Raw genomic sequence first — 14,302 nt, forward strand, 5'->3', positions numbered from 1 at the left:
CGTTAATTATTTACTAGTGGTAGGGTGTATTGTAAGCCCGCACTGCCACCAAGAAGTTGAGGAGTCGAAAATGATGAATAGCTATAATGCAATTGAGATTCGGACCTCGTGACATTCTCGTGATCCTTAAGGGGGATTTTGGTAACCCATTAATGACGGATGGGTTTAGAGTTGGCTTGCAAACATTAGCTAATAAAAACCTGATGGGATTGCTTATCCAATGGTCTGTAAGATCTTCTGTATATCGACACATAAAAAAATCTTCACGTTGAAAAACTCAACATGAAATACTTTTAAGCGTCATTTCTGTAATTCACCTAATCGGCCATCTTTGGGTCAGTTGATTCAGTTAATTTCGAAAATTCGAAAATCATAACTTATAATTAATAAAAAAGAAAGTTAAACAGAAAATTAAAACAAGCGTAAAATAAACACGGGATTGCGTTTGCGGAACACTTTATCTCTCGATATCGCCGTGCCCCTTTGACCACGTCCTGTGTAAATCCACTCATCAACCACAGGAACGGTAAGGTACATTTTACTCCGAACCCCCAATTCGGTATTAACCGAGGATTTCGAAGGAAACGTCCTTTTTGAGTATCCGAAAAGAGTTTACCGTTTTACTTCAGATGCTTAAGTTCTTATGTTAATATATGAGATATGGCGTGTTTTTCTAATTGAAATCGACCGCCACTTGTAAAACGTAATTAATGAATGACATAAATGAATGAAAGAGGGCATCACCCGTGAGCTACGTTTTGAGTATATCCATACTCGAGTGGAGACCGCACAGCGTAATACGTAACGTTGGGACGCCCCCTGGCTAGGTGGTGCGATGACCTCCGAACTGTAGCCGGCAAGAAGTGGATGAGGAGAGCTAAAGACCGGGCTCAGTGGTGTGGATTGGGAGAGGCCTATGTCCAGCAGTGGACGACTGTGGGCTGATGATGATGATAACGATTGACACGAATGACTTTCGTGATGAAGGGATACCGCAAAAATTCATCTCGCAAAAACTATAATTTGCGCAATTACAATAGAATTCAGATATAGATTCCGAGTCTCAAAATCAGGAGCAACAATAATAGCGGAAAGGCGGTAAATTCGTTCATGCTATAAAATAATAATAAAAGACACACTATGTACGTGTTTAGATAGATTAGATAGATAGATTAGATGAGTGAATGAGCTCACAGCTCACCTGGTGTTATTTTAAGTGGCTACTGAAGCCCATAAACATTTACAACGTAAATGCGCCACCCACCTTGAGATGTAACTAAAGTCTCAGTATAGTTACAACGGATGCGCCACCCTTCAAGCCGAAACGCATTACTGCTTCACGGCAGAAATAGGCAGAGTGGTGGTACCTACCCATGCGGACTCACAAGAGGTCCTACCACCAGTAATTACGCAAATTATAATTTTGCGGGTTTGATTTTTATTACACGATGTTATTCCTTCACTTACATAAGTCTTACGTAATAAGCCTTAGTTCGAAGTCCTCCAGCGATTACCGTCTAGACTTGTGACGTTGTAGCGACTTAGTAAATCTAATCGATATTTATTTTAGGTTAACCAGAGCTTCGGACATGAAACACATGCGTTAATTTGTTTCGAATTCTAGAGGATTTAAATTTTTCAATATGTACACCTTTTTTAGTGCACAGTGTTTAGAGCAATTCTATACATGAAGTTTGTAAAACAATTTTTTGAATTCTGATTGTCGCTTAGTCACGTTTGCCTTTCAAGCGTCGATAGATATTATTAGCCTTAACGTCACCAAAACCCTCAAAATACATGGCCGCGTTAATCAAAACCGCAACTTGTCGGAAGTCTGGTCAAATCGCCAGCCTGTACGGCCGCTTCCTGTTTCGCCGGAACATCATCAAGCTATCGGGAATGATGTGGCTTGTCATCCTTTATAGGGTTGGGGCTAGGCCGCCCGATATTGTACGAGTAATACTAAATAATAAAACACATTCCACACTCAACACGCGCTGTTTTTCTATTTCTTTTTTTCTTTTAAATCAGTGTGTTCAACGATACGATAACGTGAATTAAAAAAATGTATGATCGGAAATATGGAATTGAACTCTTAATGTATTTATAAGACATTTTTTGGCAAATCAAATACGTACGTGTGGACTTTTTGGCGGGAACGCGAGGAGTGAAGTTCTGTGATTTGTTTTATTTTGTCTATTTAGTGTTACTTCAGATTTAAATGTGTAATAACGGTGGTTTATTAACTGTTTAATATCTGTGAAAATTAACTGTTTAATATCTGTGAAAGTGCACAAATGTGGGAAAATGAAACAAAGCCGCTGGACGTAACTTCTCGGATCTTCCGAAAAGTCTACTGAAAAAATCTAAGTAAATGACCACAATTGAGACAATATTTCGTACCATATCATCTCATCTCATTTAATTTCGTCCCAGTTGATTAATGTCTCAAAATTAATTATCTTCATTTCATTTCACTCCATATTTTAATTTTTCGTAAAAATAAGATTAGAAATTAAAATAAGACTTGACCTAAAGGTCTTAGTTACCAGGTCATAAAATCCTTTAATAAAACTGTACTATAAGAACGGGTAAGATAAATACATGTATACATACGTTTAAATATATAAATAGAATTTTTGTAACTACTGTACTGTAATTTTTTTACTGGTGGTAGGACCACTTGTGAGTCCGCGCGGGTAGGCACCACCACCCTGACTATTTCTGCCGTGATGCAGTAATGCGTTTCGGTTCGAAGGGTGCGGCAGCCGTTGTAACTATACTGAGACTTTAGGACATGTATCTTAAGGTGGGTGGCGCGTCTACGTTGTAGATGTCTATGGGCTCCAGTAACCTCTTAACACCAGGTGGGCTGTGAGCCCGTCCACCCATCTAAGCAAAAAAAAATAAAAAATAAAAACTAGACAAACATCCGTTTTTTCTACGAATGTAACCCTGGTTTGCATCTGACCCCGTCCTTGAGAAGCTGGAATAGCTCTTTAGCTTGCCAGCTAGGGAGAAAAAAAAATCGTAGTGGGGGCGATATCTACTGCGCCATTGGATGATAACGTTTGTCTTCTTTGCTACTCTGAGAAATTGTTTGAGATGTTCCGGCCATCTTCACGTTAGCATAGATCACATGCCATCGGAGCATGTTTATCCAACACTGCGCTCAACCGCAGACGTTTTCCAAAGATCCTTATTACCACGTACCATTAGGCTTTGGTACGAACTTCCCTTCACTATTTAACTAAGATAAATACGACATTGTGTTCGCTGTTTCGTACCTTTTAGACTTTAATGTAGAATTGGGATCGTGGTGCGTCAAATAAAACGGATTCACTGTATTCTAGTTTTATTGTTCTCTTACCAAATCTTCTCTATTTAAAAATTAATTGACACCTTTTTACATATTGTTCACTAATTGTCCTCGTCGTCTTGTTTCTTTCTCTCCCTTTCATACCATTTTCTCTCACTCACACCTTAACGTTCCGTTCTTCCCCAACCTACATACATAGCAAGGGTTTCACAAATCGACTGGTAATTTATGGACTAGATAGTGACAAAAATAACTCCTTGTAGCGGAAAAAAATACAACATCTTTCATTTTTTTCCCCAATAACAAATTTAAAGCGGCTAAAACCAGTTATCACGTCTAATCTATACAATATATATAATTCTACATAGGTTTTTACGGATGTTACGTTATAACTACTGAACCATGCATCCGATTGACTTGAAACTTGGTATCCTAGTAGAAAATATATGTACTTAATGGATAGGCTAATATTTATATGAGTGTTGGCCTCCCTACACCAGTTGCGGGGGCGTTAATGATGAGAATCTTTGTGGGGGTGAGAAATAAGAATGTTAATTTTAAATGGCCAGCGAAGCGGACGGATACAGGTAGTAGGTACTGTAATAAAATTAATTTACTAATAAAAGAAAAAGGAAACATGTATGCAACGTATCGCGATGCGAAAAACAAAATCGATTGGATTATTATTTTCATGTTAAGTATAGTCGCTGTCGTCGTCTAATGCCGGAATGTTGGCGCCACCGTGATCAACCCCTCGCAATCTAATATAAAGGCAGTGTTCCCCTCTACCGAAGGTTTTGATGATGCGTTGCGCGGTGTAATTTGATTTGGATTAGACGTTCTAGCATTTTGATGAGCGATATAATTTTATGTGTATTTTCAGTTCGATGCATGAACTTCGCAAAAAAAAAAAACTTCCGAACACTGCCCTAAATCTGTTGCGAGTTGATACAACACGTGTTTATTATGAAGCTACATACTTCCATGTTGAGTGATAACGTGCTATACTGATCAATGATTATGTAAATAGTATGCGAGCTAGATCTGATTGCGCCATGTTTTCTTTCATCACAAAATCAATCGTTCGACATGAAATGAGTCGTCTATTATCAAAGGTGGCAATCTGTGCATTTGGACAAAAAAATGTTATTGATATGTCAATACAGATTGATTTGAATATAATCGTCTCCTTCAAAGAATACGGTTCAAAACCTGCATTAAATAAAGGTTAATACTTAACCTGTTATTTATCTAAGATGTCGTTCAGAAGAGTTTTGTGACTGCCAATGGAATACAAAGTCAATAATTCGTTTTTCTGATTTACCAATAATTGTCCAAAAGTCACATTGCCGGCTTTGATAATAGTCGACTCAAATATTCCTGCAGGTATATAAAACAGGGCACGCGTCCGAGCATCGAACCACGTCATCATCGTGCAACCCACGTCTGACTTAGTTAGCCAAGTATGCGCCGATATTTGCTCAAAATAAATGTGTCCTGAAGTATTTCATTCCGATTTCTACTCTAAAACGAATTACTTTTTTATTTATTGCTTAAATTTGTAGACGAGCTGACAGCCCACCTGGCGTTAAGTGGTTACTGTGGCCCATAGACATCTACAACGTAAATGCTGACCCTCACTTTGAGAGATGAGTTCTAAGGTCTCAGTATAGTTTTACAACGACTGCTTCACCCTTCAAACCGAAACGCATTACTGCTTCACGGCAGAAATAGGCAGGGTGGGGGTATCTACCCGAGCGGACTAACAAGTGGTCCTACCACCAGTAAAGTCACCACCACCACTCAATGCTTAGAATCGTCATTTGATGTCATTGTCAAAAAGTATAGTGATAATAGTATTTCGAGCAAACACAACAAATCAACAAAATTAACTAATAATCAAGATCCACATGGTATAAATGATACTTAATAACGATTGAGGCTATAATCTTTCGAGTCTCGTCACGGCAAAGAGGATTCCTTTAAGATAACTTAAAGAAATAGCAATCGGGACGTGTGCTTCTTAAGGCGCCCGTTCGAGGGAGGTCGGTGATTTCGATCGATTCTTTCATGTTTACGATCGTCTAGACCTTTTTTATCAGCACGCCCATGGGTGTTTCAGATGAAATGGATTCTCGTGGACGAGTTAGAAGCTCTGATACAACTCGTGTCGATTGTTTTTTTTTTTTGGTTGCTGTAGGTATATCGTAGAAAGATCTTCCAGCGAGCGAGTGATATTGCTCGGTAGACCGACGGTCCGAATTTTGTTGTTCGGAATTTGTTTAAATGCAGACTTATCTTGAAAATGTGGTAAGAGAGATTCAGGCATTTGTCAAATATCTTGTGTTTTATGTCTGCCGCCACAGTTACCATTGTAGGTAAATGAAAAAACTTGGAAGTGGTTTATGTAATTAAAATTACCGTGTTACGTTCGCTTTTAAATTATATTCAAGATTATGTGTGTAGTAGCGTAGTAGCGTAGTAGTTATAATAATGTCTAAAGATTTTTTTCGGACATTGGACCAAAACGAATGACCTGCAATGACCCAACTCAGCAAAATTTGGAGAGACCGTAATATTACCCACCGGACTAAAATACATCTGGTCCGCATCCTTGTCTTCTCCATTGCTCTATACAGTGCAGAGACGTGGACACTCGAAGCCGCAGATAGGCAGAGAATTGACGCTTTTGAGATGTGGTGCTGGCGACGTATGCTACGAATACCACGGACGGCCCGCCGCACCAACTTCTCTATTCTCAGGCAGTCAAAAATAGAAAAGACTCAACGTCTATCCACAATCTGCCTACAAAGAATATTGCGGTATTTTGGTAATTTTGCACGCAGGGATACCAGCTGTTTGGAACGCCTTGTGGTGACCGGTAAAATAGAGGGAAAAAGGCCTAGGAGTAGAGGTCCCAAACGATGGTCGGGCCAAATAGCGGAGGAATTGGTGGTACCGGTCAGCGACGCACTCCACCAAGCTACAAAACGGGATCGATGGAGACAGCTGGTTGACGGAATCGGACAGAGTCACGATCCTCAGTAGTGAGGGACCGATCGAAGAGAGAGAGAGGACCAAAATGAAAAAATTACATTTGAAAATCGAATCCACACCGAGAACTATGCTCGCAAAATGTTATCTCAGTTCTAATAACAAGTACAATGTTAAAATAAACATGCTCCTTTAACCGCAACATCCCTAAGAAAACAATTCAATGGAATAATCTTTACCAATGATACTCGAGAACCGAATGGCATTCGTTCAACGGAACAAAAGAAATCTGAATATCAAGACTTAGTGTGAGTTGAATTGTTTAGTGCTCTCGGGCGGGACGCGGTAACAAGAACAACTGTTCTGATACAACTATTTGTTATTTCTGTTTAGTTTTTTACAGCGACGCGTATGCTCTGTGATGAAATATCGAATTTATTTTAGGCCGATCGATTTTGATTTGTTAAAATGAAAATAATGTTAGTAGTCCATGCTAGTGCATTCTTTAATTATTTTTTTTAATGAAAATACTGTTTCAAGTGAAATATTTCAAAAGTGTAGCCGCTGAAATCTAGGTTAGATAGCAATTTACGTTGTAGGTGTTTATGGGCTCCGGTAACCGCTTAACATCAAGTGCGCCGTGAGCTCGTACACATATCTAAGCAATAAAAAAGATCTACGTCACACAGATAGCTATGTTAAATGTGCATAAAGTTGTCATTGCGACTTCACTTAACTTATCATCATTACACTTTTTTTCCGTGCTTAAGCTGATAGCCTTGAGAGGCTATGTCAGCGTAACCTGACAAGTAGGTGAGCTCACGGGGCACAAAGCTGACGACGACGACGTTGCTAACACTAATCCTAGCACGAGCAGTGCTTCGTAGAATCTACCACCGGATCGGAAAGTGAGAAGATCCGGCGAAAAACTCAGTGCGCTGTGTCTGGAGTCCGTCGCAAGCAACGGGTTCAACGAGAACGATGACCGGTGCTTGAGGTACATAAAAGCACCGTTAGTGGATCGGGAGGATCCGAAATGACTTGTCATTACACGTATACACGAGGAGGGCAGCCGTCTAAGAGGGGTGGTGATGTGCGGCTTGCCACTGACGCTTGAAGTGATGACCACGGCCATTCTATCAAGAGCGAAACCGACTAGGAAGAAGAAAAAGACAACAATACTATGTACAAAATTGAAGAGTGAACCCCCGCGCGTCCATTTGATTTTCCGCAGCAATAACGCCGGAATGGTTAAATTTATAATAATGGATGGTTCCCAATAGGATTGTTTTGTAGGATTCTTAGTTTTTTGCACTTATATATATTACAACGGTTCAATCTAGCTTTTATTATCATATATTTCTTTAATGACCGATGTTTGGATTACTTTAAAAGTTTTCGCTATCGACACCTCGAATTATTTGTATTCTACATATTTTTAGCATGTTTCCAAATTAATTATATTTGTTATTATGGTATCATTATTAACACTGATTTAAAAGTACCGTTAAAAGTAGCCAGGGAGTAGTACAGGGATTACCGCGGCAACACTACCCTAAGGACCCCCGGGCCGGGGGTTCAAGGCGAAAGTCAACTCTCTACTCTACCCCAGTCGTCACAGTACGGCAGCCCGTCACGTCTGTATTCCGGAATACCCCGCTGGGCGTCTTGTGAGTCCGCACTGGTAGGGACCACCATTATGCCTCTTTTTGCCGTGAAGCAATGCGAATATTGTACTGTTAAAACTAAGACGTAGAATTCATGTTTCCGGGTAATTAATGTCTATTGGCTCCGATAGCCACAAGGTGGACTCCATTGGCAACATTGTATGGCCACTCGTCCATACAATGTTACAACAAAAAATCAAATAAAAATTACCTACACTCGGAGAACATGAAAAAATACGTGTCCCTTGATTGGAACAACGTAAATTAGAACATTCTGGGTCTTTTTTTTTTCATTCTAATCTCAAAGGACTGTAATCCGCAGTTAATCGGTCACGTTTCATTACCCTGGATCTCTCGGATGATTCTGAATCGATTCTGTTGGAGTCGCCGCGAAATAATTACATCACTGAAATTTCGATACAGTGAACTTTTTTCTGAAATTTCATTCTTCATCTTCTTTAATTAAATTGACTTATATCTTTCGAAATATCCGATATATATATATTTATTATTAACATAATGATGTTGTACATTTTTAAACTGTCGAGAAGGTAATGTACTTTTAATGTTACTTGCATATATTGAATTTGAAAATAGTGGTCAATGCTATAATACTTTAAACTAAGCATTAATATATTTTTTATTTATTTTATTGCTTAGATGGGTGGACGAGCTCACAGCCCACCTGATATTAAGTGGTTACTGGAGCCCATAGACATCTACAACGTAAATGCGCCACCCACCTTGAGATATAAGTTGTAAGGTCTCAGTATAGTTACAACGGCTTGCCCCACCCTTCAAACCGAAACGCATTACTGCTTCACGGCAGAAATAGGCGGGGCGGTGGTACCTACCCGTGCGGACTCACAAGAGGTCCTACCGCCAGTAATTACGCAAATTATAATTTTGCGGGTTTGATTTTTATTACACGATGTTATTCCTTCACCGTGGAAGTCAATCGTGAACAATTGTTAAGTACGTATTTCATTAGAAAAATTGGTACCCGCCTGCGGGATTCGAACATCGGTGCATCGCTAGATCCGAATGCACCGGACGTCTTATCCTTTAGGCCACGACGACTACAAATAGAAACAGCTTAAACCAAAGGTTCTCAAATATTTTTTGTATTGTTATGTTATTTCTGACGTAGGCTTTACCATGATTTTCGAACTCAAGTAGTCTAGATCTTTTTTGGACTTAGCAGGCAAAAGGCTCCTTCATTTGTTAGATTAGGTTAGGATTTTACCAATAACCAACATGTACGTCGTCAAATCCCACATACCCCGCGTGCCCTCTAGGTGCGGGGACCTCGTAGGAGGTTCGACCCCCACACCGAAAAATAAATAAAAAGGATTTTACGAATATTAAATGTATGTTTAATATTATTCTGCATATTTTACTTCCCGTAACTCCCAATTTTGTTTTTAATTGATACGAATACCCCGTTGTTAATATTGGATCCGTGTGTGCTGTTCGATATCTATACTTCTATACTAATATTATAAAGAAGAAAGATTTGTTTGTTTGTATTCAATAGGCTCCGAAACTACTGAACCGATTTGAAAAATTATTTCACTGTTTGAAATCTACACTATTCCCGAGTGACATAGGCTATAATCTTTTTTGGAAAAAATTAGGGATCCTTACTAAAACTCCAATAATGGAACCCAAGGTGTAAAAAAATTCCCTAAAATATTCTTTACATCGCGTGCCCTGCGAAAACTATTGATGATAGAATAAAATAATGTACTACGACTTTGTAGAATACATTATTGTTTACAAAAAGTGTCGCGACAGCATATGTCTAACTATTATAGTTATGCCGCTATAAGTGTTCTTTTATTTTAAAAAATAAAACAACGTCTTGAAATTTTTGTTAAAGACCCGAGCGGAGCCGGAGCGGGCCGCTAGTAGTCTATATTTTCGTTATCACCGACCTAAAAATTATCGCTATTACAAAATATACGAATTCTCCGTATTTTTTATATTCAAAAATATATTGGATTTCGCAAAAAAAATACACCGTAACCCTGTTGTGTAAACAGGCTGCACAAAGCGCTGCTGCATTCGCTCTCGCCATCCACTTGACGCCCCCGATCCACTTGCGCGGCACTAGACGACGAATTTGCATCTCAATTTGAAGCGCTGCTTTCGCTTTGAGATCACAGGACGATAATATAATTTTTATCTCGTAATTTTCCAGTGTTCTTTTTATTCGAATTCCTTGTTCAGAAATATTGGATAGGGCGTCAATCAGTCACGTTATAAGCGAAAGCAAAAATGAAATGACACGTATTTGAAAAGTAACTGGATTTATAAATTAAACTAGCTGTACCCGTCCACTTCGCTGGGCATTTAAAATTAACATTATTATTTCTCACCCCCACAAAGATTCTCATCATTAAGCCCCCGCAACTGGTGTAGGGAGGCCAACACTCATATAAATATTAGCCTATCCATTAAGTACATGTCTTTTCTACATGGATACCAAGTTTCAAGTCAATCGGATGCATGGTTCAGTAGTTATAACGGAACATCCGTAAAAACCACTGTAGATTTATATATTAGTATAGATAACTATAATTTCAATATAAAAGCCTAAGCATCGATGAAACCCAAAACCGCTTTCTAAAGAAAAAATCTAAAACTTGATATAATTAAAATTACTTTTACGGTTTTAATCATGTCATATCCGGCATTGCGAATACTTTACAATTTTCGCAGTAGTCTCTGCGACTCAGTCGTATGTTTGTTTGTCTACGAAAAAACAAAGAATTAAACTAAACCACGAGACAAATATTAGATTTTTTACTCCTCATAGTACATACCTCATAACAGTGATCTCAATCACAAATAAAACGAGGATTTTTGCCCGTTTGCTCCTAAACTTTAAATGAGATCATAGTTTGAAGAAATTCTCTGCGTCGCGGGTCACTTTATTTGTTTTTCAACACTTCCCCGCTTTGATGAAACAACAAAACAAAATGGCGATTGTGTTTTAACAACATTTATTTGCTTGAATAAATAATATTTCTGTTCCAGGTATAAAGCAGACGGAATGTTGAACGAAGGTAATTAAATGTGAATATTTATTTGAAGCATGGTAGAAAATGGTAGAATTTTAAATTTAATAATGCAACATACATAATATAATGCACGTTGTTGGTTAGTAGTAAATTATTTATCTTTCTAGATTTTTGCATTTTTAAGGTGACGTTTAGCCTTTGTTAGATTAAAATAACATAATAACTATTATCCGTTATTCTCTCAAACATAAGATAACTATTATCCGTTATTTTCTCAAACTTAAGATTGTATTTCGTAATCTCGATGGCGTTCAAAAAATTATACGTAACGGAATTATTTAAACAAACAAAATGATATTAGAATGGACGTAGGTTTGATACCTTGGTGGTCTTAAGGATAAAACGACTGATATAGGATAAGCGATACGACCTTGCCCGTGTTCAAATCCCGCAGGCGGCTACACATTTTTCTTGTTCACGAAAGATTTACGCGATAAAGAAATATGATTATGTAATAAAGATCTGATTTAAAGTTATGATAAAACTTCATAATTACTAGTTATAGGATTAGGACTTATTGTAAGCACGCGCGAGTAGTTGTTACCTCCGTTCTGAATGTTTACGCCGCGATGCGGTCATGCGTTTTGATTTGAAAGCCGTCACCGGTTTTATTGGTGGTAGGACCTCTTGTGAGTCCGCACGGGTAGGCACCACCGCCCTGTCTATTTCTACCGTGAAGCAGCATTGCGTTTCGGTCTGAAGGGTAAGGCAGCCGTTGTAACTATACTGAGAGGCCTTATAACTTATATCTCAAGGTGGGTGGCGCATTTACGTTGTAGATGTATATGGACTCCGGTAACCACTTATCACCGGGTGGGCTGTGAGCTCGTCCACTCATCTAAGCAATTAAAAAAAAACAGAGATTATCCGGTAGTGAATGCGTTCGCTAAGCGCGGATGCGCTCGGGCAGCTGTTAGCAAATCCCACACTTCCAAGCTGAGCCTTTACCCGCCCATCTGTCCCGGTGAAACTAGAAAGACTTTCGACAGTAATCTTTTCTTCCTAAAAAAAAAGAAGGCATGTGTGGTGTCGTGGGACACCGGATAGGAACGAAGTTCCTTATTATAAAAATATTAATTTTAAGTTCAATTCGAGGTATAAAGAAAATAATTAGTCGGGTATACATTTTTTATTATGATTTTTTTTATTGATAAAAAAAGGACTTTACAAAGTTATCAACTTCATTTTATTCACAATGATTTATAAAAAATATATAATAATAATATACAAAGAAACAGCTATTTATATGAGTAATAATAATAACCACCGCCCTGCTTATTTCTGCCGTGAAGCAGTAATGCGTTTCGGTTTGTAGGGTGGGGCAGCCGTTGTAACTATACTTGAGACCTTAGAACTTATATCTCAAGGTGGGTGGCGCATTTACGTTGTAGATGTCTATGGGCTCCGGTAACCACTTAACACCAGGTGGCCTGTGAGCTCGTCCATCCATCTAAGCAATAAAAATTCTTGTCAGAGTGGTCGTGGTTGCGCTGACGCTGTATGTGCAGAAGGATCCGTTAGGTCGCCCATGCTTCTGTGGACCGCCCTCCAGACAATGCGCTTCCAAGTCTGACGGTTCGAAGCGTTTCCAGTACATTCGACAATAGTTGCTATGTCTATGGACTACGATAACCACGTAACAGAAACGGACGGTGTGAACTCTGGCAAATCTGTCAAATGACCTCATCGTATTGACCATTAAGGCACAGGAATACAAAGACTAAATTCCTAGACGATGATGGGATTTCGTGTGTTCACTACCGCTCTGCCACGTGGTGTTGAACAAATTTATGTCCCACTGTAACGTGAAGAGACACACGGTCGATGTCTCAATTACAACAAAAAATACTATTCCTATTCCGAACAAAAAATACTATTCCTATTCCGAACACTAAACTAGGATTTCAAGGACAAGTCTTCCGAAGAGCCCGTATATTCGCACTCGGAATACTAAATAAATTTTATTAAGACGCTGTGAAACATGAGCCGGGAAGCACGTGATACAGTAATCAGCAGCCTTACTTAACTGGACCGACCAAAAAAATATACTTGTGGTGAGTTTTTAGAAATGGATGGCATGTTTTTTTATATTGCCCTTTTAGGCAGGCCAGCACACGGACCGTCTGATGGTGATTAGTTACCGTCGCCCATGGACGTCAGCAATGACAAGGGGCAGAGCCAACCTGCTGTCTACCCTTAAAAAGTATGCGTGTTTGGGAGTAACGACAAAGGCAAGATCTTCCACAGAGCGGGCGATATTGCTAAGTAGACCGACGGCCCAAATGTTGTACGGAACTCCAAATGTTGTGTGGAACTCGTATATATGAATGAATGAATGAATGAATGATTTATTTTATTTCAGACAACAAGTCCATGTGTGTACATAGTATCATTGAAATATACTTAAAATTAACAAAACCAATCAAATAAAAAAGATACATTTATTAAAAATCATTATCAGTTGAATACATTTCAAATATTCCATTCAACTGAGACTTACTTCGAACCAACCATTATTATTATTATTATTTAGTCCGCAAGTGAACCATGGTACAATGGTTCAAGTACCGACAGTCATAACGGTCTGTTAATGCCTTCAGGATGCTGTTAGGGCTGAACCGGACCCCGCGAATCAGGGATGTGCACCTTTTCCGCATGCATATATGCAAGCTTATTTTGAAAATTCGGGCATCTGTCAAATATCTTGTATTCTATGATGGCTTCTTCCACATTTGTGTTTGTGGTTGGTTGTATTAAGTATACGATGAGTTGTGGCAAGATTTTAGTGTATACCCTGAAGGGTTCACAAGTAAAATAATATCGTCGCGACAGGAAATGGTGTAAAAGTCGTAAAAAGCGTATTTCACGCTCCTCACCTTGTTTTGTGGTTATTGCGAAAACTTCCTCGTGAGGGTTGTCTATCTTGAATTAGAATAGAATACAATAACTTCTCATAAATTACGTCACGTGAATTAGCACGAGAAAAATGTTTTTTGTTTAATCATTTTTCTGAGTTCTTACCGAAACAATGCGTTTGGAAACTAATGATTTTACGGTAAGAAAAATACAATTTTTAATTGTATTTAATTCACTGTATTGCACTAAAATAATTGATTTTTTTCAAGTACGTTTCTCAGTTATTTTATTATTTTTGTAGGAAACATTTTACATATTTTTTACTGGTAGACTAGCGGTTGGTAAGACCTGGACCACCCTTCCGATTCCCGTTTTGAAAG

The 14,302-nt window shown here is 38.7% G+C and overlaps 1 protein-coding gene across 11 annotated transcripts in view; it reads left to right on the forward strand.

The window, feature by feature from the left end:
• The window catches only part of LOC114244033 (uncharacterized), a 178,886-nt gene that overhangs the window by 114,624 nt on the left and 49,960 nt on the right, over window positions 1-14,302 (forward strand). For all 11 annotated transcript variants that reach the window (XM_089727272.1, XM_089727277.1, XM_089727275.1 and 8 more), the window contains one exon: window positions 11,023-11,051. The gene's annotated coding sequence lies outside the window, so the exon portion shown is untranslated. The remainder of the gene's footprint in view (window positions 1-11,022; window positions 11,052-14,302) is intronic.

The sequence above is a fragment of the Bombyx mandarina genome, chromosome 05 (genome assembly GCF_030267445.1).
Source record: "Bombyx mandarina strain Sakado chromosome 05, ASM3026744v2".
NCBI lineage: Eukaryota > Metazoa > Arthropoda > Insecta > Lepidoptera > Bombycidae > Bombyx > Bombyx mandarina.